The following is a 14,089-nucleotide window of genomic DNA, read 5'->3' on the forward strand; positions in this document are numbered from 1 at the left end:
ATTAAATTTTTATTGATGATTTCACTGAAGATGATGGTACCCTTTCCTAGAATGGGAAGCATATTAGGCCATCGTCATCTTTCAAGAACTTATAGAGTCTTTTCCAGTTGCAACATGAAGGAGCTCAGAAGACGTCACACCTGTCCTTAAAACAAGAGAGCTGGATAAACTGAAAGTCATCAGAGGACTGAAGTTGCAAGAGAAACCTCTGCGCAAAATCTGGAGAGACGGCACATTTGGGGAGGTACAGCTGAGAGCAGCTAACTGAGCAGAAGCCGCTGGAGCTAAATGTCGGTAATTTTTGATGAATTGCTGGAAAATGAGTATGGACGAGCAGGAGAGAAAGACGTACCTAGGGCAATGGGCTGAGGGGAGCGCCACTCTTCCCAGCTTGACTTACAGAAATAAGATGGAGTGTTCACAATGAAGATCCAAGAACATCCCCATGTGGCTCTGCCAGGGGAAAGGGAAAAGTTACCATTTCCGAGTGAAATATACCTAGAATTATCTCGATGGCAAAGACTGGCCCTCCCAAGAAAAGACTTTGCCAGAGCCTTATCCCATGGAGGGAAGACATTCCTCCCAATCTTGTCTTACCCAAGTAAGGAACAAACGGGGTCAACCATGCCCAGGGCTTCAAGCAGATCAGTGTGCTGTGGCTAGATAGGGATTAGAGAGCCAGGAGCAGACTGTATGCTAGCAAAGGCCTCAACCCTGAGACATGGGCCACTAAAGTCAGAGGCTTAACTGGAACCTCAGTAGTACTTCAGCGTAATGACAGCGGTTACAGTGAAATGACATTGACATGCCCTGAAAAGGACTCTCAGGGAGACCAAAGTTAGAGAGAAGACCAAACAAACAAACAAGCACAAAGACACCAAGAGTAGGAACTCTCTAGCATCCATCACTCCAGCAAGCATTAAACAACAAAACACTCAGGAAGGTTAACCTAAATCCTCACACCAGAGGCCCGTGTACCTCGGTTTATTTCCTGACCCATCATGTCTGACTTCAACAAGAAATTACTAAGCACCACAAAAAAACAAGGAAAATACAGTAGGAAAAAGGAGAGCAGTCATCAGAACCAGATTCAGACACGGCAGGAGTGTTAGAGTTGTCAGACCAGGAATTGAGAAACAGCTATGATTGACATGCCAAGGGCTCTAATGGATAAGTGGACACCATGTAAGAACAGATGGCCAGTGTAAGCAGACACATGGAAATTCCAAGGAAAAAACAAAAGAAATCTAGAAATAAACACCAACAAAAATGCCTTCCATGTGGTCATCAGGAGCCTGGACATAGCTGAGAAAATAATCAGTGAACTTGAAAATAAGGTAATAGAAACTTTGTAAACTAAAATTCAAAGAGAAAAAGTAATGAAAACAGGAAAAGAACAAAATTTCTGATAGTCGCAGATAATTGTAAAGGTTTAACATACCCATATTGGAATACCAAAAGAAGGAGGGAAGGAAGGAAAGTAATATTTGAAATAACAATGATGGATGACATTCCAAAATTAACAGCAGACACAAAACCACAGATTCAAGAAGCTCATAGAACACCAAGCAGGAGAAAGACCAAAAGAAAGGAAAGGAAGGGAGGGAGGGAAGGAGGAAGGAAGAAAAACACTTCTACACACATCATACCCAAGAGTTAGAAAGTTAAAGACAAAGAAAAAGTTCTCAAAATATTCTGGAGGAAAAAAACATCCTACCTAAAGAAGAACAAAGACTTCCATCAGACTTCTTGTCAGAAATCATGCAAGCAAGAAGAGCATGGAGTGCAATTAATGTGTTGGAAGAACAAACAAGCAAACCCAACATTCTCAAAGGTATCTCATGAACAGGCAGAGGTCATAGGATGGAATACCTACCTGGGAGGACCCTCAGACCTCAAAATACATAATCTCTCCCTTGGTCAATGACCACTCTCCCTCCTTTCAAGGTCAACAAGCAAAAGAGTCCAAGGATGGAATGTTAGTATTTTAATCATGGCTGAGGCTTTGGACCCAAACTTATGAGCACAAGTTCTCCTTGCTGGTCTGTCAGCAGCAAATGAAGGACCCCAGAGAGTGAACCCTAGTGATTCCTTCTCTCTCTCTCTGCAGAAAGAAGGCTGTGGGGCCAGGGCAATATTCATGTGTCCATAGGTCCCATGGCCAAGACATCATCATCATCTTGACACTAACTCTATGGCCTCCTCACTTCAAAGTCCCCAAATGAGAGTAAGTGGTTCTTACATTGAGTTTTCTACCTGCAGTAAATTGTAGGGACATGGTTCTGAGTTCACGCCGAAACCCTCATCATGGCTACACCAGCTCCGATGACTAGAGGCTTTCCAGCACCTTGAAGCCTCCTTGCCGCCCCCCACCCCCCAGCAGATGTCTCCTTAGAGATGCCAGGCTGCACCTGGCCAGACTCTGTAAGTGATACACAGTGAGTGCTCTGATTGGATTACGGTGATTACGTGCCAGACACACATCACCAGGGCTTGGATGTCGGGATGTCCCTTATGCATCACATGACATGACCTGCAGCCAGTGCTCTGACTACCAAGAGACCTTGTTCATCACTGGCTTCCCTACTTACCAGCAATTCCCCACCAGAACATTCTTTCATATAACTTCCTCCAGGAAGGAGACAACATAGGACAGGAATGTCTTCTCCTCCCTTGCTTCTCTCCTTCCTTCCCAAATTCTCTCTTTGGGGGGAAACTAGTTCCTGAGTCATCATTTAAAACATGACTTACATTAGTTAAAAATTAATTAATCTTGGTATTCTCACAACCTTCTTTCCAGTAGACATCATTGTCCGTAAGCCCTCAAAAAAAAAAAAAATACTAAATTCAGTTGTCTCCCAGAAATTGCTTAGTGTCATCATTTGAAGCTGGAAACACTCAAGCTCTGCTCTTTTGATGATGATGCATTGGTGGTGACAGAAGCTAGTATATATTGAGGACTGACCAGGCACCAAGCACCATATCAAGAGCTATATTTCTATTAAGTTGTTTATTCCATTCATCAACTCTGTGAAATGAGTACAATATACTTTTTATGTCATTAATGGAAGATCCACAATTTGGAAAGCCTAACTAAGTAGGTAGTACCAGGTCAAGGAGCGAGACACCATGGAGTGAGAACTTGCATTTTTACAGTATGATGAAGGGTTGTTCCCGAGATGATGATGATGATGGTGTTGGTGATGATGATGATGATGATGATGATGATGATGATGATGATGACAATGGCTGCGACCCTGTATTCAGGGGGCTTACCTGTTTTGTTACCCTTTGGAACCAGAATGTTGATGGAAATTCCCAGTTTCACACAGTCCGGAAATCTCTCAATCAAGTTAGCTAGATACTAGTTACCAGACTACACACTCACAGACAAAACCTACATAAAACGAATCATTGGAGAATGGTTATGTCTTTGCCAAAAGATGAAAACAGTATGCTCTTCATCCTCCAAATCGTTCATGTGTATTTACATAGGACAAAGAATAAATATGTAAAATTGCCTTCTGTTTTCATTTCCTCTTAATGAAAGGATTGGGTTCTTTCTGTATTTTTCTTCCTTTCCTTGCGTGAGATGGTTGCTCTGTGCATTCTACACTATTTTATCCTCTTTGATCTATGTTAGGGTGCCAGGTAGGTTCCAAGCCTTTACCCTCAGCCTGTTTATAAATTTTCTGAAAGTTTATCTCAAGTACAAGTGTATCAGTAGATCTCTATTGAGATTTTATACAAGACTCTACATTCTTTGGTTATCACTGTAGAAATTGCCTTACTTTTCTGCTAATTTGGCGATCTGATCTCTCTTGCCAGTTTGCTCCCCCTCCCCTGCCATCACCACATTTATCCTCTTCCTGTGCACTGTGGTGACAGTGAAGGCAGTGTTCCTCCGCTTCAGCAGAATTGGCTGTGCTCCATTTAGGGAGAAATTTGATCCTATGGAAGCTGTCTGTCCAGAAAGTATTGAACATCTGGTGTGACACGAGAATATGGAAGGTTTAGCATTGACCATTTTATGCCCATAAATATGCAGACCATACTTGCAAATTATGATGTCTACCTAAGCCCACAGGACCCAGTCATTGTGGTTGAAACCAAGTATATGTCCTTATTAGTATAATTATCCAGGACTTATAAATTGTTTAGAATCATTCTGCCGGTTAACAAATACACAGGTCCTTCTGTGTGTCAGTATTAGTCTCTTCTTGATCCCTAAAATGCTTATAAAACTGTGTCATCTTTTGGTTAGTATAGTTTTCTGATTAACTGAGGTTTACCTAAAAATCTTTTTTTGACTTTCATTCGATAGACCATAAAATCATGGAATTATAGAGGTGGAAGGGATTTCAAAGTCCGTTCAGTTTGGTGTCCCTAGAAATCTTTAGGTTGCAATATCAGAGACCGCACTTGAACTTGGCTAGACCAGGGTCTTCCTGAACAAAATGTGGAAAAGACATAAAGGGGTTTCCCTTAGGAGGGCCTGGAACCTGGGATTCTGCCCTGTGTTTCCTCCCCCAACCTTTTGAGGAGATGGAGAGCTGGCCCTTAAAACTCATGGACTTCCAATCTGAAAACCTCATGAGCATGAAAGAATCTTGTTTCAGACCCAGTTTAAAATAAATCAACTCAGAGGCGTCTGGGTGGCTCAGCCGGTTAAGCATCCAACTCTTGAGTTCGGCTCAGGTCACGATCTCAGGGTCGTGGGATTGAGTCCCGCATCATACTCCGTGCTCTGCATAGAATCTGCTTAAGATTCTCTCTCTCCCTCTCCTTCTGCCCTTGCCCCCACCCGGCTCGCTCACTCTCTCTCTCACACACAGACACACAAACACATACACACACACACGTGCACGCACTCTCTATTAAAAAAAAAAGCAAATAATAATAATAAATGGACCGAGGTGAAACCTAGGACAGATGTCCACTTTCCCACTAGCTTAGGAGGCCATGATGGATGGGCTTCCCAATACTGGCCGCCCCATTTAAATTATGTGGCCCAAACAAAGGCAGAATACATTTCCCTAAAGGAGAGAAGTGCTGCTCCTTAAGGAAGTGGTACTGGGTTTTCAAAAAAAAGGGAACTTAAATATTCACCAAATGTTTCATTCTGTGGTTGACAGTATTACTCCACAGATATTTAAGGCCATCTCCTGCATTTATGCTGGCCGTTGTTTACAAAGCTGAGATTGGAATCTAGAGGTCTCCAAGCTCCAGGAAAAATGCATGTCCTTGACAAAAACATTTCTCAAAGTTCTGATTCCCTTGGAAAGAATTTAAAGCGTGTTTGATGACAGGAGATCATATGTCACTTCGACTGTCATCATATAGCCACTTCATAGAGGTGCATAACGTGTCAGAATCGTCACTAACGGGGTGTGGCACATTCCTTGACTTTTAATGATCTTCAATACCCATATTAAATGAGGTAGTTTTTCTATCATTTTATCACTTTTGCAAAATAATTTGTAGGAAAAAGTCAGTTTAACTGGGGATTCCAGTTAAATTTTTGCAGATCTGTACACCTTGTTTGACCTTGGGAGCTCTTTGTTAACCAGAGGGCATTCTGTTATCCAGTGAGCGACCTTCATCATTCTTCAGCTAATAAGCCTAGGATAGTTTGTCCCTGTGTAAAAGACGAGGAAGCGAGGTCAGCAAACTCCTAGTGAAAGTATGTACTTTTGATGAGTTGGTTTGTGTCATGATCTTATTTTTAATGCGAACATTTTTGAGAAGCTAAAAAATGTCCACACATTTAGTGTTATACGTGGTAGACAAATCACTTCCATCTGGTTAATCTCTAGCCCCTGCCTCTGAAATGCTAATTATTGGTCCTAAGAAGCAGCAAAGAAGTGTACAGAAAGCCTCCTAATCTATGGGACCTGCCAAGCTCAAGCAGCCGCAGATCAGCAGCAAGTGTGTGAAAGCATGCTAGCGCCGCTTACTCGGGGACCCCGGGGCGGGACGCAGCTGGCTCCCTGTACCTGGCCTCCCGACCGTCTCGCACTTCCGGCCTTTCTGTCTCTATTGGTCCAGTGCTCTCATGAGGCTTCCTGCTACACAGCCTGAATCAAACCCAGCTTTGGGGATCAACTGTGATCTATATCTCTGTGTATGTATGTGTGTGCGATATACAGACATGTATAATAGGTATGCACATAGTGCAACTCTGGGTACGAAGAGGAATCCCGTCCTGTCATCACTAAGCCTGGGGGAGTTGAATAAAGCCTCCCTTCTCTGCTCTCTTCCCAGGTAAACCTCTGGAGCTCTGAATCCAGGCCGGGGATTGACACAGGGGCCCCAGGGCAGGGTGGACAAAAATATGCTATACAAGCTTAAAACATTTCTTGCACTTGGTAGTTGTATGCAGCAGGGGATTACTAAAATTTCTAGTGTTTTTCAAATGTGCTCTGAGTAATAAACATGTCCTTCAATATGTGCCATAAACACCATCGTCATAGCAGAGAAAGTAAGAGAGAAACGTAGCATGAGCCCGTACCTGTGGAGCCTGCTGTGGCATCACGCCGTCAAGTAGGCCTTGCTCCAGAAATAACAGAGAGCTTACCAACACGTGTGCAAAGGGGAACTGATCTATAAAAACTGACTGATACTGCTCTTTTTAATTGCAACCAAGTTTGGTAATACCATTTTATAAAGGTTGCTATAAGATTATTGCACATCAACCGTGTGATAAATCATTTTTACAAACCCTAATTTCCTCACTGATTTTTCCCCCTTTTTGGAATATTCCGTCAGAACTTTTAAATGCGCCTCACCCTCGGAAATCCCCCGATGTGTCTGTATTACAGCTGCAGACATGTGGCTCCTGACAGAAGCTGAAACATCTCACGACGGTTTAGAAGCCACTGGAGCAGCCAGTTTGGTTCACATTTAAGTCCAAGTTTCTTTACAAAATGTCCCCTGTATTCCGCCATGTACCGCGTTCTGCCAAGATCCCAACCCAGCGAAGAGCAGTTTGCCAGGAACCCCTGAGGTGAACTGGAGCCTGCTCATACCTACAGTGGAAAAATCCAGGACTCAGACCACGACAAAATTCACAATCCCATCCTTCCAGTTACTAGTTCTGCAGTCATATTAGACTCACTTAATATGTCTATGCGTCCGTTATCTGAGCTTTAAAATTTACTTCACAGGACGTGGAGGAAAATAAACTCTTGCAGTTTGTGTGAAGCACTGGGCCCAGCACATCTCAGGTGTTCACTAGCCGTCAGCCCCTCCATCAGCCGCCAGTGCACCTGCTTCCTTCAGATCCATGGGAGCCCCTCCCCTGCAGACTCCCGAGACAGCCGTCTTCCAGGAACGGGAGGCACAGGTGGAGGGGGGGCAGAAGGGAGCTCTAGCCTCTGCAGGGACTCCACCCTTGGGCTCTGCAGCTCTCCCACCTGCCCTTGCTCCCACCTAGGGGCAGAAGCCCTCTCCGCCTGGTTGAGGTCCTGGTTACCTCCACATCCGTGTCTGGCTAGTCAGCCTGTTCTGTCACCTGCTTAACCAATTTCCTGCTTAATTCTCTCCATTCTAGAGGCTAGAGTTGCTTCTGTTTCTTGGCCCATCGCCATGCGTGCATTATTGTGCCATATAATTAACATTTGCTGAAGGCCATCCAGCTCCCCAGATGCACTGGGCGGGCTTGGTTGACGTGCCCCTGCCTCCAGAAACTCCCTGAACTTTCTGGACCCGATCGCATCCGCCCTGGCCTTGGCTCCTAAAGCGCTCTTATCTGCACCGCTCATGTGACATCCGACGTCACAGAGTCTACGCTCTGGCATTTACCCTGTCATTTATCTTTGTCTCACTTCTCAAGAGCAGTTCCTGGAGGGTATGAACTGTGTTTTATACTTTTTTTTTCCCCCTGAAGCTACCACACACTCCTTCATACAGCATCGATGTTTAGCACTATTGGAGAGGCTGCTGTGGCCTGTATTTTAATTGCTTAGATGTTAATAATAACAACACGTAGGGCCTCAAAAAGATATAAAATCTTCCAGCTGAAAGACGCACTATAGATAATATTATTTAATTTTTAATGTATTTATGGAAAAATAGGAGGAATCAAGAAACGCTAATGAGTTTACTTAGCTGACACGGAAGTATAAGGAGATGTCCTGCTTCCTAACCTCAGACGCATCCCAATAAAGGAGACTGGGGTTTACCTGAGACTTGAGGACAAGATTGGTTATTCAGAAGGAATAATGTTTACTTATTTGTTTTCATTCTAGAAAACTCTATTAATTACAGAAAATCAGGCCTTTAGGGCACTAGAAACGTCTCAACTATATGTTATTTCAAAATATCTAAGTAGCATGCCGTTGCTGATAAATGATTCAGAAATAGCCAGGCACATTTGAGACATGATTCTGTGTCCTCTGTTCTGTTACTATTTTTAGCACTTGCATCTTCAAGACCCGTGATTCTGCTCCGTAGCTCGTAGCTGGTCAGTCAGCGCACTGCCGTTGGCATCGAAGTGGGGAATGCTGGCGGGAATGTTTCATGATGAGGAATGGCCGGGGGGGGGGGATTGGAGAACAAAACCATCATGAGCTCTTGGAGGCCTGGTTCTGAGTGCGCGCAGGGACACGCTCCGAGCTGACAGGGACCTCCCTCCATTCCCAGATTTGCATCACGGTTGGAGCCATGGGACGGCGACAGACGGTGCTGAACGGGCCTTGCGTAATGTCCAAGGAGAGTCAGCAGTTACAATGATCCCACACTGAAGTAGGAGATGGCATCTTACAGAAGCGCGCAATCTCTGAAATACGGCTGGGTGTTGACTTACTGGATGAGGAGGTGGGTGAGCTCTTTACGTGTGGCAGGCGGCGAACACAGACTGGGGCTCAGAAACACAACGCAAGTGAGACGCTCCCCTCCTGGACCTCAGATCCCCCCGGGAGAGACGAGGAAGACACTCCCCGTGCCCTGTGACGTCAGGCAGGGATGCGTGCTGAAGCCCACGGAGCAGCAAGGGAGCCCAGAGGCCCGGTGGACACGGCAATGCTGCAGCCCGCGGGACATCCTCGTGGATGCCCCTCGGCAGGCGCAGAACCTGGTTAGGACAGACGCACAACCCCTGGGGCCAGACAACGAACAGACAACACGGGTGTGCATGCCAGCTGGCAGCCCCAGACCACACAAAGGTGGGCCTCTCCACTCTCCTCTGGGACGCCCCCTTCGCCAACCTCCTTTCCGTGTAAAGAGCGACTTGACACAAAAACCTATGTAATTGCTTTAGAACAAAAAGACAGGTCCAGTTGGCTCACTTGGCATCACTGGTAAACACATAAATAAGTAGCCGTCTGGGAGAGCATCAAAGACAGGCTGAATCCCACGGCTGTGGGGTATGTGCCTTCTTCCCGCCACTGAGTGACTGCCGCGTGGCCGCACGCAGCCCCTAAACAGTTGACCAGGTGCATTCCATTTTCCTAAGAAGCTATGGGACCTGGTCACCCATGCCACATTGCAGGGAAAATGTTGTTATTATCTGCTCTGCAATTGGGAAAGAGGAAGGAACGCAGACCAGAGTGTGACCTGTACGGGGGACACGGAAGACAGGAAGCCCTGCGTTGTCTCTGAGTCGCAAGCACGTGTTACAACAAAGCCAGCATCCAGAGGTTGGTTGAGTACAGAACCGCACGGATGGCTTTGGATGTTGCTTTTTAATTAGCTGTTGAGATGAGATAGCTGTGGGAACAACTTATCGGTGCTCAAAATAGGTATTAATTTAACAGTCCACAGATACTACAACGCCAACACGCCACGCTGTAATGTCGACAATGAAAGGAATTGTCAGGAAATTGGGGAAACATGGAAGCCTAACAAAACGTTTCTCTTACATGGTTTGTAGATGTGCTCTGAGGGGACCCCACACGAAAGGAAAGACTTTGAAAAAAGAGATAATTCAATGCATGAACTGAAAACGTCTAAGGAGTGGATGCAGGATGAGTCGTACATAGTAAAATGCCCCTGCAGTCGTCCCAGTCCCACAAGGAAGCAGGACACTCAGCGGGCTCCGTGGAATCGGGTGCGCAGACCAGCTCCACTCAGCATCTGTACTCAGTATGTCCGCAGCGCTGCCGGAGTGTCTGCCCGCCCCAGCTCCCTGCACCCCAGCACCCTCACTACACCTCGTCTCACTCGCACTGTCCGCCCCGGCTCTGTCCACCCTGGCTCTGTCCGCCCCAGCTCCCTGCACCCCACCACCCTCACTGTACCTCATCTCATTTGAGCTGGCTCATACTTGTCCACCCTGGGCTCTGTCCATCTGGGGCTCTGTCCACCCCAGCCCTGTCCACCCCGGCTCTGTCCACCCTGGCTCTGTCCGCCCCGGCTCTGTCCACCCCAGCTCCCTGCACCCCAGCACCCTCACTGCACCTCATCTCACTCGCGCTGTCCACCCTGGCTCTGTCCGCCCCAGCTCCCTGCACCCCAGCACCCTCACTGCACCTCATCTCACTCGCGCTGTCCGCCCTGGCTCTGTCCGCCCCAGCTCCCTGCACCCCACCACCCTCACTGTACCTCATCTCATTTGAGCTGGCTCATACTTGTCCACCCTGGGCTCTGTCCATCTGGGGCTCTGTCCACCCCAGCCCTGTCCACCCTGGCTCTGTCCACCCTGGCTCTGTCCGCCCCGGCTCTGTCCGCCCCAGCTCCCTGCACCCCACCACCCTCACTGCACCTCGTCTCATTTGAGCTGGCTCATACCTGTCCGCCCCGGGCTCTGTCCATCTGGGGCTCTGTCCACCCCAGCCCTGTCTGCCCCAGATCTGTCCTCCCCGGCTCTGTCCGCCCCAGATCTGTCCACCCTGGATCTGTCCGCCCCAGCTCCCTGCACCCCAGCACCCGCACCTCGTCTCACTCCCGCCACAATGGAAGGACAGCATCATGACCCGCTTTCCCTGGTTCTGAATCCCTCAAAAGTCGGAAACTCAGAGTTCGATGTACAATCCAAACCTGCGTGGTAGCAAACTGGGACCTGAACCGCAATAAAGCTTTTTCTGGTCTTTTCCCCACTCAGTGAGAACGTCTATTTTTTTCATGCAGTTCTGTCAGTGTAATTGTGGGGTATTGTCACAGCGCCTCTGGGGGATGTGCTGCCTGCTACCTTTCTGACTTACTACTAAATAAGTTCCCTGATTAGAAAATCACCTTTCCTAGTCACCTTTCTCAAAATCTGGGAAAATCTGAGTTCTGAAGCACGCTGGACCTCCAGCTTCAGATACAGGATTAGGGACCCTTTCTTCCAGTGGCCCAGAGAGCTCAGAGATGAGACGCCTCTCACGTACGGCTTGCTTTCCCAGCTTACCGATGTGTTCCCCAGCGTGCCAGGTGCCTCGCTGCCTCAGGACCTTTGCACTTGCTGGTCCCTGGACCTGAAAATCTCTTTTTACTGGGTATTTGCTTTTCACCTTCCTCACTGTTTCTGGACTTCACTAATACAACTTTCTCAGTAAAGTCTCCCCTAGTCATACTATTTAAAATTGAAAATATCTCTTCTAAAATTTTATCTTTCTCTCTGGCATTTATTAATCTTTCACATACCCTAAACTTTACTTACCTTATTTTCTCCTACAGTAAATATAACAGAGATTTGAACAACATCTGTGTGGAACATGCTTGTACATGCATGTGTGTATATTTTCCTTGAATTTTTTCCAACCATTACGTATAAGTATCACTTTCAGGCATGAACTCAGCTTTTCAGGAAAAAGTTGCTATTTCCTGGTTTAACTGAGCCAGCTAATGGTTATTCCTGTAACTCTCACACGCAGCATGAAGTTATGATTCTCATACGGAGCATAGCTGTTTGTCCGAGTACGAAGACACCTGCTGTCACGTTCTGTTTTCTGTGAGGTGTCACATGCTTCACGCTGGAAGAGGTCTTAGATTTCCAGGAGACTTCAGAACTGGCGACAGATCGTCCCTCAACTCCAGTCACTTGGGATCGTATGGACACACAGGGTCTTGTTAAAGAGTTCAGCAGCCTTTCCTTTGGTGTTTAACTCAGTTTGACAAATGTTTATTAAGCCTTGTGCGTAAGGTTGAAGATATAGCCGTGGGCACCAGAGAAGTAAGCTCTCCCCTCGGAGCCCACAGTCCACGTGGGGAAATGAAAATACATAATCACCGTGTTTTGAAACAGCAATGAACCGAAGGAATGAGGTGTTAGGATAAAACAACAACAGCAACAAGGAGTATGTGTTACAGGCGGGGACACTTGCAAGGAGAGTCAGCCAGAGCCTGCGTGCACGTGATCACCCAGCGGACCCGAAGGGTGCAAGGACTTCGCCGGCCCACGGGCCTTGACAGACCCCATAACCTGTCCCCGTCCTATTCGTTCTCGCCCGTTCCCTTGCTTTGCTGACCCTTCCCAAGTGAAGCCTAGCACCGGTCTTCCACAGGAATGTAAGGGCCTCCCTGAAGCCCCAGGACAGACAGGGTGCCGTGCGTGTGGCACTGTCTGTGGCCGGTCAGGCGGTTTGGATGCCCACGCTGCATTCCTCCCACCACGTGGCAGCCATGGGCGGGGGCGTTGGCTCCAGAGTCTCCCTGCCCGCATCCGTGAGCTGGCGAGAGAAGGACGGACACCCGCCCCCATCTGGGGCTGTGGCGCGCCGTCATCCTGGGAACAGGAGTGATGATTCCGTGAGCCCTGCCTCCGTCACCTCATCTATTCACACCGGGGGCAGCCTTCTGTGTCCGGACACTGCAGCCCAGTGACGGGCAGAGACTCAGAAGATCCCTGGATCGTGAATGAATGAATTAATGTCACACACGGCTCTGTGAATTCTTCCCTCATTTCTCCATCCTCAGTTCCACACTTCAGTGTATAAACACTTCCATTGTCGATCACGGCACCTGTGTCCAGCAATGTGTCTCCACGGCTGTGATGCCCGTAGTGTTACCCATCACTCCCTGGGCAGCGTGAGAAATGAAATACACTCCTTTCCATTGTGTTGCTACCTCAGCTTTTGGTGACAAGTGGGAGGCCCTGCCCTTCCTGAGACAGCAACTGCCTGACAAGTCATCGCTCTGGAAGGACAGGGACCACATGTGGCTATTTATATTTAAATTTAAATGAGATTAAAAACCCAGTTCCTCAGTCCTGCCGGCCATGTTTTCACTGCACAGTAGCCACCTGTCACTACCAGCCTCTGTGCGGGACGGTGTGGTGCTCACGTCCGTCCTCACACTTGGTTCCATTAGGGTGCGGCTAGGGAATCCAGAGAAGAGCTCTGATAAATGTTCCGTCCACTATATACAGACAAAAAATGATTTCCCACCCATATTTCCAGGCTACTTTTTAAGTGAATGTTTCTGCTTGCTTTTCTCCTTCGCAAATTCTAAAGTCCAACCTTGCATGTAACAGAAAGAACATGTTTAGGAATGAACATAAGGGGCAGAGACATCAAAAAGGACAAGAGGTGGGGCGCCTGGGTGGTGCAATCCTTAAGCGTCTGCCTTCGGCTCAGGGCATGAGTGATCCCAGCATTCTGGGATTGAGCCCCACATCAGGCTCCTCCGCTGGAAGCCTGCTTCTTCCTCTCCCACTCCCCTGCTGTGTTCTCTCTCTCATTGGCTGTCTCTGTCAAATAAGTAAATAAAATCTTAAAAAAATAAAAAGGACAAGAGGCAAGAAGATCTACAGAGAGTCACAAGTTGAGCTGTGCGCTGTGCCCCCGTCTAAGCCAACATGGTATCACTGAGGACACGAGTGCAGAAAAGGCTAGGAAGTCAGAGGAGGGGCAGGTATTCCACAGGCAGGACGGCAACGGTGTGCAGGTTACCTGGGCACCACAGCCACAGAATGCCTTCCAGGATCCGGGCTTTTCTGTGAGGAACGGCGGAAGCTAAATCTGGAAAGGGAGCTTAGGGCCAGAGCATGACATATCTCAAGTATAAGACCAGTAATTGGCAGTTTAAACTGTTCGTAATGAACAAGAAGCTTGGAAATAACAATAGCAAAGAAGTGTCGTGCCCTCTTGAGAAGACGTACCTGGTGGATGGAGTGAGCACCGTGCCGGGCAAGGGCGTCAGGCATGTGAGTGCCACTCCTCTGTGCCCC

The sequence above is a fragment of the Ursus arctos genome, unplaced genomic scaffold (assembly GCF_023065955.2).
Source record: "Ursus arctos isolate Adak ecotype North America unplaced genomic scaffold, UrsArc2.0 scaffold_30, whole genome shotgun sequence".
Lineage (NCBI taxonomy): Eukaryota > Metazoa > Chordata > Mammalia > Carnivora > Ursidae > Ursus > Ursus arctos.